The sequence below is a fragment of the Triturus cristatus genome, chromosome 8, assembly GCF_964204655.1.
Source record: "Triturus cristatus chromosome 8, aTriCri1.1, whole genome shotgun sequence".
Lineage (NCBI taxonomy): Eukaryota > Metazoa > Chordata > Amphibia > Caudata > Salamandridae > Triturus > Triturus cristatus.
Window position 1 is genome coordinate 759,406,705 of NC_140591.1, and position 14,785 is coordinate 759,421,489.

The following is a 14,785-nucleotide window of genomic DNA, read 5'->3' on the forward strand; positions in this document are numbered from 1 at the left end:
CTTGGTCACTGGCCTTCTCAAGGTCCAAGTTGTTTGGGCTTCTGTTAGAGTAGTTAGTCAAGAAAAGTGATGACTTTTGAATGATCCTTAGAGAGAGGACATTCCTTTGGTACAAGAAGTGTTTTTGGCCCTAGAGCAGTGAACAAGTCATCTAATCAGCCCCTTTGAAGTAGGACTCATGGCCGAGAGACCCCTATTACAGAGAAGTCCCATTTCCTGTCTTCCATTTTCTCAACCCTTCCAGCGATCCCTAAAGCTTGAATATGCCAACATTCATGCAAACACTTTTCCAGACCTCCTGATGGGAAGTGAAATCTGATGGCTCCTGAAAGCCTTGAGAACATCAGTCTCAGACTCTTGGTGCTTCAGAAATTATGGAAGTTGGGTACTGAATACCCTTCGAGAAAGACTAAGAGCATTTTCCAACCCCTTTCACGCTGCAAAATGAAGCAAGTTGCCCTTCTAAAAGGAGTTTAAGACCTGTTGGACAAGTCTTCCATATTTACTGTTCCAGATTCAGAAAGACATCAGGCATTTATTGACTTCTGTTTTTGGTCCAGAAAGTGTCAGGGGATTTTCACCCAGTGTATCTCCAGAGGTGCTTCATGACTTGCCGTGGTGGTTGGTTAAGGAGAATTTGAGCTGTGCTTTTCAGTTGATCTGACTCCAGGTGGACACGAGAGATGCAAGCTAGCAAGGATGGAGGACAACTCTGGGGAAAGCTGTGAGTTCAGGGTCTTTGGAATCAGACAGAGAGAGGAATGGTACACAACTGGAAAGAACTGGAGGCCTTGCAGAAGATTCCTTTGCATTTAACTCCCTTTCGACTTCATCAGTCAGTTCGTGTTTAAACCTACAATCTGACTGTCAGATCCTACACCAACCCTCAGGGAGGAGCAAGGATGCTCTCTATGTCCATAATGACTTAGGTGATTTGTCTTTGGGCCAAGACACATATTTTGTACTGATAGCAGTGTATCTTCCAAAGAGGGAGACTGGTCCTGCGGACCAGCTAAATCACATGTGTCCTTAATTGATAACTCTCTGTTTCGGTCCAACCATGTTTTTGAAGAATTCAAAGAGGTTTGGGCAACCTTAGCTAGACCTCTTAGCATCAGCAGAGAACAGAACACTGCTCCTGACGTTTTACAGTCTGATACCCAATGCAAGGGCCTGCGGGATTGATGCTCTCTACATTCTCAGGTTTTCCGGTCTTCTGTATGCATTCCCTCGATTCCAGTTGATTCCCAAGTTATTGAAAACGATTCAGGATCATCATGCAAAAGTGAACTTGATAGCTCAATGCTGAATCAGATGTGGTTTCCTTTTTTCCTACAACTCACTGTTTGTCCTCATTGGATCTTTGGGATTCATCCTTCTCTGCGCAGACCTCCAATTGGTTCTCCGGCCTCCCATAGTCAACGCTAGCTGGAGGCTGAAACTTGAGAGGCTAAATCTGTTGTTTCTGCGTTGTGGAGCAGAAGTGCCAGCATTCAACTGTCTAGATGCCGTTTAACCCTGGTGATGTACCCTCGTCAGTTGTGTAATTCTTAGTTATGGTGCTCCTCTAAGGGTCTTCATCCTTTCTCCTGTGAGCTTGTTAGGATGTTAGACTTATTGTGGGATAGCTTTTCATTGGGACTGCAGGTTTCTATCGTATGCATTCAATGGGCAGCTTATTCAGGCATTCAGAGTTTCAGGACTGTAATCTATTTCAACCTTAGCCTCTCCGCTCATTCAGAGTTTTTTTCTTCGATGTCCAGTTATTCATTGTCTGGTCCCTGGTTGGAAGAAACCTCTGGTTCAGACAGACAAGCAGAAGGCTCTCTTCAAACCTTTGGCTCCATCCAACCTTAAGATACTTATGGCCAAAATTTTATTTTTGGTGGCCATTTATTCAGGTAACCGGATTCTAGAAATTCGGGGCTCTTTTGGCTTTGGAGCCATTTTTGCAATTTCCTTTCTAGACAAGGTTGGTTTTGTCCTAATAAGACATTTTTTTGCCTAAAGTTTTATCTCATTTTTATTGTGTACAATATCAGGTATTAGTTACAAGTGTCTTTCTCATCCCTTCATCAGATGAGGAAATAAGTCTGTAGACGCTTGATGTTCACAGATCTCTTTCTATTTATCTCATGTTTGCCGTTTCTGGTAGGGCTCTTTGTCTTTCTCCCTCTGCTCATTCTTCACAGGTTTCTTTTTTTTTTTTTTTTTTTTTTTAAACTGTTTATTTCAAAGTTCAAAGAATATACAAAGATGGGCCTACAACCTTCAGGCCGGCCGCTAGCAAACAAGAGGAGCATATGATACACACAGTAGAACGCATGCTGCGGCAAAGGAAAACGTACAGGAGTTAGCAGCGTTGATGGCCACACCATCCGGATCCCACATAACGGTTTCTTTTTAACATAAATAACAACAAAAAATCAAACCACAAGGCAACCCACAATCGAAAACAGCAGCATGTGCTCCCCTAGAAGGGGGACCCTACCGATCCATAGGAGTATCAAGGGGGGGAGAAGGTCAGGACAGGGACTGGGTGGACTCCGTACCCGGTACCGGAGAGCTAAACCGGCTAAGGGGACGGGGCAGGCGATGGATCGGGCAATAACGGCGGGGCACAGATTCCCCCGCGGTAGGCGTTCCAGGGGCCCCATACTTTCACCCATGTCCCAGGCTTACCTCTCGCTACATACACCACCTTTTCCCGAAACATGCACCAGTCCATATTTTCCTTCCAGGCCGAAACAGTCGGGGACCTCTGGGAACCCCACAGTTGAGCAATATCGCGCTTGGCCACCATATATCCCAGAGTCACCCACCACGTCTGTGGCGCCGAGTAGTCGGTTGGTTCCCACACGTTCAACAAGCATCTCCTCGCTTCGGGCAGTAGCGACACATGCGTAACCACCCGCAGGACCTCATGCACACCACGCCAGAATCGCTCCACCTCTGGGCATTCCCACAAAATATGAAGAAAGGTCCCCAAAGAACCACACCCACGCTTACACAACCCGTCCACAGCATAGCCCATACGCAATAGTCGTGGCCCCGTTATGTAGACCCTATGGAGTATCTTGAGCTGGACGAAGCGAAGGCGGGCCGGTATGGCCACCTCTTTCGGGGAGGCCACCGCAGAGACCCAGTCCTCGTCGTCCAGCTCCAATCCATCGGCAACCCAAGCCTCACGAAGATTAGTCAGCAATCCCGAGCGGTCATTAATCAGTTTTTTATAAATTAATGAGATCGTGCTTTCCGGTACATGTCCATCCAGCACTCTATCCTCCAGAGGGGAGTACTCCGGGATGGAGGCGACGTCCGGGAAGGCGGAGCATAGTGCATGACGGATCTGCATATACCGAAAGTACTCCCTGTCCTGCAACTGAAATTCCGTCTGCAGCATCTCGAACGTTTTAAATCCCCCCCTCGTCCAGAGATCCCCCACCCTGCTGATGCCTATCATGTCCCACTTCTCGAAGCCCTTCGAGGTCCACAGGGAGCCCAACTGCTCAGATGCGTATAGTGGTGACGCACGGGTCAAACAATCCTTTCACCCCATCGCTACATTAGCCGCGTGCCACACTCGTACCATGACACGCGTGGGGCCCGTCAGACGTGCGTCGAGCGAGCCGGAGTAGAGCGCTCGATTATAGTCACCACCCGGCAGTAGCATCTTATCCATTTCAAAGGCCGGGTTTAGGGCGGGCCCGTATAGGCCGTGGTTAATCGCAGCCAGCTGGGAGGCCCAATAATACCGTTTAATATCCGGGAGGGCAATCCCCCCGTCATACCACGGGAGCGTCAGCTTCGCCAGGGCGATACGCGGTCTCCCATCCCAGAACAGGCGGCGTTGCAAACTCTCCACCTCGCGGAAGTAGCGCGCCGGGATGAGGTCCATTGTATTCTGCAGAACGTACAGGAAACGCGGCAGCGACATCATCTTAAACAATGCCGCCCGGCCGAGCGGCGAGAGCGGCAAACGCCGCCAACGCGCGACATCCTCCTTCAGACGCCGGAGGGGGGGAAGCAAGTTCCGATCATACCGGGCCTCCGCGTCCAGGGTAATGAAGACACCCAGGTACCTAAATCCCTGCGGGGCGATCTGGATAGGACAGCCCCGCGGAAGGATAGGAGCCTCCCCAAAGAGAACATACACGCACGATTTAGCCCAGTTGATGACAAGGCCGGAGTTACGACCAAATGAATGCAATACATCAACCAGTACTATCAGTGATTTACGTGGGGATCTCTGCTCATTCTTATTGGCTGAAGATAGCCTTAGTTTTAGCTTACCCCTAAGAGAATTTTTGCTTTCATTTCCTATTCAAGGATGGTCATCAATGATCCACAACTGTCTTCAGATGGGGGACTTTGTGTGCAGATTGTGGTTCACACGTGTTGTCTTCTGCACAAGATTTTTTATTTTTTATTTTAATTGATTGGAGAAATGACCAGTAGATTGTATTAATTCTACTTTGTTATTTCCTCATAGCATAAGGACAGGAACGAGGAAATCCTGGAGTCAGAGTAATAAAGATTTACAGTAAGTAACCAGGTTATTCACTCATAAGAGTCTTAATGCACCAATGAACGCTTACTATTCTTCAGATACATTATTGTACTTTGAAAACTGTGAGCTTAGCTATGACTTTCTTTGTGAACCATTTTTGGATCCCGGTACCCCATCCAATGTCTAGCTTTTTTTAGATTTATTCATGATTTTAATAAGTTTAAAAAATCACAAAAGTATTCAGAGAAACATCTGAAATCACATTTTGGGATTTGGAATTATTAAGAAATTCAGTAATGGATTTCCTTTTAATTTAAGGCAGTTTTTAGCTCTCTCTGAGGACAGATATGTATATTTATAGTCATGTACATTAATAAATTATGTAAAATTAACTAGTGATACAAACCAAGCATATACAGGCACATGCATCAAGCCAAAATGTGCTTGCAAAATTAGCGATTAGCTATTTGCGAGCGCATTCAAGCGATTCCCCATGCTTCAACCAAATAACCAATATTCGCAAAAAAAACGGCTCGCAAATACCGGGAATCCAGATATAGCGATTCGGAATTTGCGCAAACCTGAATAGCGGGAGCAAATAAGGAATCACAGAAAATAATCGCTAATGGATGCATCAAGAATCGCTATTAGCGATTTCCTCAAAATTTGCATTTTAGCAAGTGCAGATTAAGGAGAATCAGAAGCAGGTGGTAAAAATATTTTTCTGCCATATAACTTCAATACAAATGATGGAGCTGGTGAGGGCTATTGCAACTAACCAATGAGTCCATAGAGGACGCACACAAAGGCGGCACACTACATGTTTGTGAGGAGGATGAGGATCCATGCAGCAGGCCAGGGCAGAAGGAGATTCCAGGAGAGGGCATTCTGCCTGCGCATCACTCAGATGTGACACACTAATGAGGACATATATGAGTAGTACATGATCAACGCTGCCATACAACTCAAACACATAGCTGAATTGGAAACACCAATGCAGCGCAAAACACGTAGGACCCATGCCATCCGTCTCCAGGTGTAATGTTGCCTGCACCTACTTGCATCAGGAGGTGTCCAGGGGGTAGTGGCATTAGCGGGAGGGGTTTCACTAGGCTCCCACTCACGTGTCTAGATAACCTTCCTGGCTGCCATGATGACTCAGACCCACGACCACATCAGCCTCCCCAAAACCCAAATGGAATTGAACCCACCCAGACTCCATTCATATTGAATTGCACTGTTCCCTAATGTGATATGAATGCCTATATTGCACACACGAGCCATATGTCCACCATCAGTCAATGAGGAGAGCTTCCGTAACCGGAATTGTTATCACTCCATCAACGTCCAACCAATGTGCAATGTGAATGACATCATGTCGGACATCGCAGCGCAATATCCCAGGAGCATCCATGATCCATACATCTTCCGATACATTGGCATACACACACGCCTGCTCAGGGGGGGAAATGGCGAGGGACACCTGCTAGGTCAGACAATATACTTATGCACACTAAATCATTCTGTAATGGCAATGCAAATCTGACACATACACATTCCACACTACCCTGTAGGTGACAGTGCATGCGCCGTGAGGAACTATATAATGACTCCATAGTTGAACCCAGGTGCCCAACAGGAGCAGCGGTACAACGCAGCACACACCAGGACAGGTAATGTGATTGAACGGACATTTGGATAGGTCAAGAGTCGCCTCCACATCCTGCACAGACCTGGTGGTGCGATGCAGGACCAGCCTGTGACCTGCTGTCGGATAGTGGCAGCATGTGCAATGTAGCCCATCGTAGCTCCCACGATACGCATACCCATAGATGGCCACGGCACTGCGGACAATCAGCCCCCTGTACACCCACCACACCCGCATCCTGCAAGCTCTGCGGAGGGGCAGTTGATACGTGCCCACATCACCCAACATCACTTCAAAGGTACGTAATCATGAGACAGAAACGATCATTCTTCCCATGCAAAGTTTTTATTTGCACGTGCACATGGACTCTTGTGTGTCTAAACATACACGTAGCCTAAGGATACTTTCACGTCATGTACCGAGGCACTATTAGGAATAAGGTTTGGGACTCCATTAGCAGTCCCTCTGTATGTCCTGACCATGGTTACGCCACCATGGCTAATTGTCCGGAGGGATGTGAGTGCTCAGCGCTTCCTCTCACGCACACCGAGGCGTCTATCTCCTGCAGCGCCATCCCCACCCATTGGTGCAATTGTAGGTGTAGAACGGCGTGCACTACACCTTCTGCCGGTGCTGACTGGCGCAGACATGCTGCCCACGCTGGATGCCCCCTCACTCCCCTCATCTCCAGTGGCATTGCTGAGGCCACCTGCACCAGCCTGGAGCTGCTCAACAGCTGTGGTAACTTGGCCAAGGACCCTGGCCACATCCCCACAACAATGCCCCATGTCAATCTGCATTGCCACCGACCGACGTGACAGCAGTGCAGTGGTGTTGCACAACTTGTGGTTGGAGCGTGTAAATCCAGCCAGGCGCCCCATGAATTGCCGATGCCTCCTCCGCTCGGTGTTCTGTCCCTCCTGCATCACACGCACGAGCTCGTGCAATGTGGCGTTGGTGTCCCTGTTGCCCTCCACAACTGCTTGAGTGAGTTCACTCATGCGATCTGCCATGGTGGAGAGGTTTCTGTTTAATTTGTCCATTTGCAGGCTGATGGCTCCCATGTGGCGTGCCTGCAGGCGCTGCACCCTTGTCATCTGCAGCTCAACGGCTCCCCAGACATTTGGAGTCGATGCCTCCTGTGCAGTTGTGTGGCCCCTTGTCCTGCGTCTTCGCATCGTCGGGACCGGTGTCTGCAGGGTGGTGGTGGTGGGACTGAAACGAGGCTGGCCTTCTGCAGTTGCCCTTTCAGGTTCAGGAAGGCACTCCATTGGCTGAGTGGGAGGGACTGTAGCCCTGCGTTGTGTGGGTGCCTGGGATGTGCTGGGAGGTGTGACTGGTCTGGCAACGGCAGGCTCTGCGGTGGACTGGGTGATCTCCATGCATTTGCTCCCATCACTGTCTCCTTCCTCAGCACCGGTGGTGTGAAACAGTGCAGGTTTAAAATTTCATTGGATAATGTTTTGCAACATGGTGATTATGTCTGCTCTTACGTTCTCACTCTCTGTAATCGCTGTCTGTAATGCATATTGGGCACAATGGTCACACAAAGTGCAATGTGACTCACTAATTGGTTCAGGGGACTAAAAATCCCAGGAAGCATTAGTATCTGTATATGGACTGTGGACTGGGGTTGGTTACAGCTGCCTGCCTTCTTATTACTGTATGGGCGCTATTTTAATTTACATTGATGGGGATATTATAGTGCCTCTTACCTTGTGTACTGCAGGCTGCGCCGGATGTATCCATCTGCGTCACCCCCACAGCAGCTTCCAGCAGGATTGTGCCCTCCACCAGGTCCTTCAGGGCTGTGTTGTTCAGGACTGTCGAGGGTCCTCCTCCGGCGCTCTTCGCCTCCCTCAGCCTCTGGGCAATTCGCTCCTTGGCATGGCTCCGCAGATCGTAACAGCGTTTCTTTAAATCATCAATGCTGCGGTGTGTCACACCCACAGCATTGACTTTTGACTTGATCTTGTTCCAGAGGCGTCTTTTCTCAGCCTCTGGGACTTTAAGGGAGAGCTTCCCAAAGAGCTTGTCAATCGCTCTTCACAACCTCTTCAATGAGGTACTCCAGTTCCCTCTCACTAAAGTTTATCTTTCTTTTTCTGGCACCTGCCCCCTCCTCTGCTGATGTGTTGGCCATTTCCTGTGTTTGCAGTGGTCTGGATGCCAAGTCTTCCTTTCCACAGCTCTCCACAGGCACTCAGCTTCCTGCTCTGGCTTCCTATGGACACAGACTGCACCATGGGAAGAGTTACTTCCTGGTTGTGATGTCATCAGGTTGTTCCCAATGCGACTCAGTAAAAATGCGAACTCGCAATTAGCGATTTCGCTAATTGCGATCTCGCTAATAGTGATCTCGCTATTTCCGAGATCGCAATTTGTGAGTTTTCAGCGATTAGCGATTTTTGGGCTTTTTCGCTAACGCGTTTAGCGATTTTTACAGATTCGGTTTTTTTTGGTATCTGCGTCATGCATAGGAGATAGCGATTCTTAGTTGCGATTCCTTAAAATTCGCAAATAAGGACTCGCTATTTCTTAGCTTGATGCATGTGTACCATAGTCTGCATTTCCATGTCAAATTGAGCAGGAACTAGCAGCAACTGAGATCAACAACTTTTATCTTTACAGTTAAATAATTTGACCACATTTTACAGCTATTTTGTTCTTTTTCTTTAGTACCTTTTACAGGCAAAGCATCTATGTTTTATATTACAATTGTACGTGATACTTTCACTTTGTTTTCACTTGTACTTCAAAACTTAGAGGCACTTACACAATGGTCTGTTTAGACCATCCACCTTCTCCTTCCAACCTTATCCCATGACAATCACTATTTATGCCATCCATTCTTTGTTTTGTTACACTTTGTGGCATATTTACAAGGGAATGGCACAAAATGCTTACACCAAGCTCCGCCATTCCGAAAACGAAGGGATGCTCCGTATTTACAAAGATATGACGCACCTGTTTGTTTTCCCTAGCACTGGCGCAAAATTAAGCTGCCTAGCGCCAAAGCAGGCACCCTTGCACCATAGTGCAAGGGTGCCTGCGTTGAGGGAATACGTGTATATGTGCATGAAGGTGTCCCTTCCTGCCCATAAACAGTCACAAATGGCGATTTGTAACTTCTATGTGTGTTGCATTGTGCAGCACACATAGAAGTTGCAAAGCGTCATTTTTAATGATTGTTTATGTGCAGGAAGGGCGACCTTCTTGCGCATAAACAATCATTCATGGCAGTTTACTGTTTCTAAGTGTGCTGCACAATTCAGCACACAAAGAAACAGCAAAAACGAGGAGAAGTAAAGCATTTCTCCTCGTTTCGCCATGTTAAGACCAGGTTTTCCCTGGTCTTAATTTTGGTGCTGCCTCCTATTTACGCCACTCTTGTAAATAGGGGGCAGCGTCAAAATCAATGGGTGTTGCCGTGGAACGTCCACCGCAATACCCATTGCCCACCCCTTAAGTGCTAAGTCTAGTGTGAAAGGGTGCCTTATTTACAAGGCGGCATTAAGCCTTGTAAATAAGGCGAAGCCCCTATCGCCACAGGAACGTCGTTAAAAAAGATGTCCCTGTGGTGGTAGGGGCTTGTAAATATGCCCCTTTGTACTCTTTGATTCATGGGATTGTAAATAGGGGGCAGCGTCAAAATCAGTGGTTATAGCGTGAAAGCGAGCCTTAACTCCTTGTAAATAAGGCGAAGCTCCTTTCGCCACAGGACAAATTGGGAGCAGGCAGTGAGCACAATCTTGCATAGAGACAACAACCTGGGTCTCAGGAAACACCCTATTGCTGCACACTTGGATGCTTTAATGGCAGATTTGCATGCAGAAATGCCCTCTACCCCGCGTGTCCATGACTACAGAGCAGATGGAGATGAGGAGGAGGTGGGGGGGGATTGCACAGTGCCTCATGGCAGCGGGGTTAACTCTCTTACTCACCTGTGTTAGCTACACCAAGTTATCCACAGATGCTTAGCACAACAGTCAGGGTCATTGTTCGGGGAGTCTATCCACACTCACTGCACATGTCAGCTGCAGGCAGTAATAATGAGACTGACTGCTTGGACATTGATAAAAAAATTATTGATATCCATATACAAAGTGTACGTTGTAGAATGTTACTTTAAATAAAAATTGTTTAGCTCTGTAATTAAAATGAAAACCTATGTTCACCAAAGGCAACTAATGTATACATATCAGCACTGTACTATCAGACACTGTGCTATGGAGAAGCAAATAGTGCAATGTACATGTATATGATTTGCGTTGTTATCCACAATTCACACTGTCACTGCTAAAGCTGTATGTATCGTATATGTGCCCAATACTATCTCAAAAAGAATAAAACAGATTTAAACAAAAAAAAATCAAGCGGTCTGTGGGAGCAGGTCCTGGCCTTAAGTGTGCCTGGTATGAGCGAGTGATTGGCCAGGCGGGAGTGTCCAAAGTATGCCAGAGCATAAATGTTCTCTCAATGAGTATGTGGTGGGCTATGGTTTGAGGCCAACACCAGGAATGGTAGTGCTCAGCACACTGTGAGTGTGCAGTTGAGGATGGCTCTGTCTGGGATGGATCCTTCTGTGGGCGATGACCCAAGGAGGACCTCAAGTGGTGGAGAGGTGGACACTAGACTAACCCGGAGACTCTTGTTGGTATCCCTATTAGCTGACAGAAATACTTTTCTGCAAATGTTTCAACAAGAACAAGAGGGATGCCTTGGAAGTAAACTTGAGGAGGGAGTGGAACACTTGAAATGGCACCACACCTGCTCCAATGTCTAGCGCATTGAAGACAAGGCTCCTTTGCATGGCACTATGGCTGGCAGGTGTGCTTTACAGATACACAGCATAGGCTCTAAATACAATGGCCAGATGTTAGGTGCGATAATTTTCACTGCTGGCAAATGAAAATATTGCGGTGTACATTCTACTAAAATGGGGAATAATATGCAGATGTTTGTGCTTTTTGTACCAAATTCCACATGTCCCAGTATTTATCAGGCATGTTTCTCCAAACTGTATCCATGGGATCTGTTTTATATCGCACCCAGGGTCATATTTACAACAGAATGGTGGAGCGTGGTGTTATGCCACAATTGGTAATGCTGTGCTACGACATTCTGAAAATGCAGGGTTCTGCAGTATTTACAATAATATGGCGCACCGCTGCATTTCCCCTAGCCTTGGTGCTAAATTTAGCTGCCTAGCGCCAACGCAGGTACCTTTGCACCATAGTGCTAGGGTGCCTGTGTTGCAGGGAATGATTGTTCATGTGCAGGAAGGTGTCCCTTCCGGCACATAAATAAACACTAATGGCGATTTGTAACTTCTATATGTGCTGCAAAATGCAGCACATATAGAAGTTGCAACTTGTCATTTTCTAATTATTGTTTTTGTGCAGGAAGGGACACTTTCCTGCTCATGAACAATCACTAATAGTGATTTGCTCTTTCTATGTGTGCTACAAAATGCAGCACACATAGAAACAGCAAAAACGAGGAGAAAATAATAATTTCTCCTCGTTGCGCCAGTTTAAGACCAGGTTTTCCCTGGTCTTATTTTAAGCGCTGGCCCATATTTACGCCAGCCTTGTAAACAGGGGGCCTGCGTCACAAAGCAATGGGTGTAGCGGAGGAACACCCACTGCAACATCCATTGCCTGCCCCTTCACCCTAAGAGCTGCGTGAAAGAGGCATTATTTACAAGGCAGTGTTAAGCCACATTAAGTGGCTCAACACCGCCTTGTAAATAAGGCAAAGGGGTTATTGCCACTAGAACGTCAAAAAAGTGACGTTCTGGTGGCAATAACCCCTTGTAAATATGCCTCCCCCAGTATTTAAAGGGTGTGTTAATATCCACAAAACTCATAATAATGATATGTGCAGTATCAGAAGTTACAATACCTATCGGAAGTTAACTAACCACTCTTTATGAAGGCTCCAAACATACAATATTAACAACATTCTGATGGTAGGTCACAGAAGTGTAAATTGGTTCACAGACATTATTCCTGGTTGTGACTGGCATTGTAGTAGCTCAACTCAAACCTCCAGCGACCTTATACTTCCCCTGATTGACTACTGTTTCCTGATGGCTGAGGACAGCCTTTCAGTGAAACCTGTAACTGCTGCACATATGATAATCACATTATTGCCCTAGAGTCAAATTACTTTGCTACTTTAGTGACGTAGGACCATTTCAAACAGTTTATTTACTTATTGATCTATGACTCAGTATGTAAATGTCATCAAGGTTCTTGAGATTACTAAGCTTTTATTGAAATGCACTTAGTTGCTTAATCCACTTACTCTGAACACTGCATCAATCCAAACTTACAATTAATTTTATTATGGAGTCAGATGGGATAATCCCATTATATAACAAGCACATGATGTGGGAAGGTGAAATTATCCGTGAAGGGAGTTGATCACCTGAACTCTCTCAGGTGATCAACTCTATTCAAGAATGGTTTAAAGATAGAAATGGTGCATTGCAAGGCCCTCTCATGGGGGTATTAGTGAGGGAGTGACAGAAGACTGCATGTTGCCCCATGTTGCTCCAGACACAATACTCACCCCATTTAGGTGGATTGCAAGGTTGGGTGAATGGTCCAGCCCTCTACAGAAGCAAATTCATATGCATGTTTCATACTATCATGAGAGGTATATCTGTTTGCGAGTGTACAACACATCAATATTCTCACGAACCACAATTCATTGCTCTATATACATCTGTGCCTCCATCTTACTTTCTGTGTCCTGGAACCCTGAATACACCGTTGAATAAAGTCACACCTTTGACTGAGAACTATAGCTGGGCCTTTACTAACTGGTTCCTGATACAGACGGGGTTTGCAAGAACTCTCTTATTGGATACACAGGGAAGAGGCTTCATGGATAACACCACAGCCACCCAGGTAGCCAGGCCCCATAAAACAGGTCATATACATTCATAGGTGTATCTGAACCTAGCATCCATTGCCTACTCTGAACTGACTAATTACCTCCATCTTACGTTCTTATAATGCCCTTAGGGTGGAGGCACCCCTACCTACTCAAATGCGCCTTTGAGGGTCGAATCACCTCATTCTTGTGGTGCTTAACAGCAAAACAGGAGTAAACCTAGAGATCATGTTAGCTGGTGTAAGGATTTAATCCTAATATGCTCACTATGTCTCCACCAACTGGCCATGCTTACCCTAAATGTCTGGCTGAAATGCTTTGGTTTGGCCCTGTGATCAGGGCCGGACTGGCCGTAGCGGGCACCGGGCACCGGGCATTTTCCCGGTGGGCTGGAAGGGTGGGGGCCGGGTTTGGACCGGTGGGGGCAGGTTTTGGTGGTCAGGAGGCCTTTGAGTAGTGAGCTGGTATCATGATGTCGTGTTTTTTCTGGAAATGTGTTCTTTGAATGTTAGAACTGGGTCGGGGTGAATCTGGGTGATTTTGCATTGTTTTTCAGTTTGAACCATTTAGTTTAACCCCTTGAGTGCCCCGCCCTTTCCCCGCCCTGTGCCGGCCCTTTCATTAGCGGGCGGGGTTCATGACGAGATAGTCTCGTCATGGGCACTCAAGAGGTTAATGTCTACAGGCTTGAATCTGTGGGCCATATTATCAAGGAACGGCGATAACATCGCCGCTTTAGCGGCAGGAAACTGACGCTAAAGCGGCGATAATGGGCTTGATAATCTGCCCTGTGAATTCCCATAGAAGCCCAGGTTCTGGTGTGTTCTCACTGTCGGTGAGTATGGCTTTGAAGAGCTTTATGTAGAGGTTGAGGACAGTGGGGATTTGGATGGAACTCTGCAATACTCTGAAGGAGATAGGAGATTAAGTGGTCTTAAAGCTCCTATCTGTATGTGTTTGTCGCATTTGGAATAATTACAGGACTGTGTCAGAGAAGGAAATTTGTGTTTTTAGTACGTGGATAAAGGCTTGGTAGTCAATTGTGTTGAGCACTGTGAATGGGTCAAGCAGGATCGTTTCTCTCACTGCTGAGGAGGTTGTCATTGAATACTAAAAGAACAACTATTTCCATGCAGCAACATGGTTTGAAACCTGATTGGTAGGCTTGACGGATATTGTTCTTCCTGCAGCTCAGCGGTGAAGGCTTTTCAAAGATTTTTCCTATCAAGGGTAGGTTTGTAATTGGATAAATGTTAGTAAGGTTTTTTAAACCTCAAAAAGGTTTTAAAAAAAATTAAGATAGAAAGTATTTTCCACAGAAGGTTCCTTGAGTGAGTTTGGGATCCTGGTGTTTGTATGAGAAAGGAGGTTGAAGGCAGTGGGACTGGACTTGCCAAACTTGTACTGACTGAGTGCTTGATGGCTGTGAGAAATTGGGTTATTGGTTGACTGGGATGTGAGTCCTGGTCAAGCAGCAACCGCAATCCTTGTCAGGATGAGGCACAAGCCAATCCTAAAGTAATCCGTGCTCAACCCTCTGGTAGCTAGGCACAGAGCAGTCAGGCTTAACTTAGAGGCAATGTGTAAAATATTTGTGCAACACTTCAAACAGTAATAAAGTGAAAACACCACACAAAAAGGATCCTACACCAAGTTAGAAAAATAGAACTTCCTTTAATGAAAAAAAAGCCCAAGACCAAAAGGACAAAAATCCAATTAGT

General features: G+C 46.4%; 1 protein-coding gene across 3 annotated transcripts in view; it reads right to left on the reverse strand.

Annotated features, from left to right (window-relative positions):
- The window catches only part of CLDN34 (claudin 34), a 249,360-nt gene that overhangs the window by 210,104 nt on the left and 24,471 nt on the right, over positions 1-14,785 (reverse strand). The window lies entirely within an intron of this gene.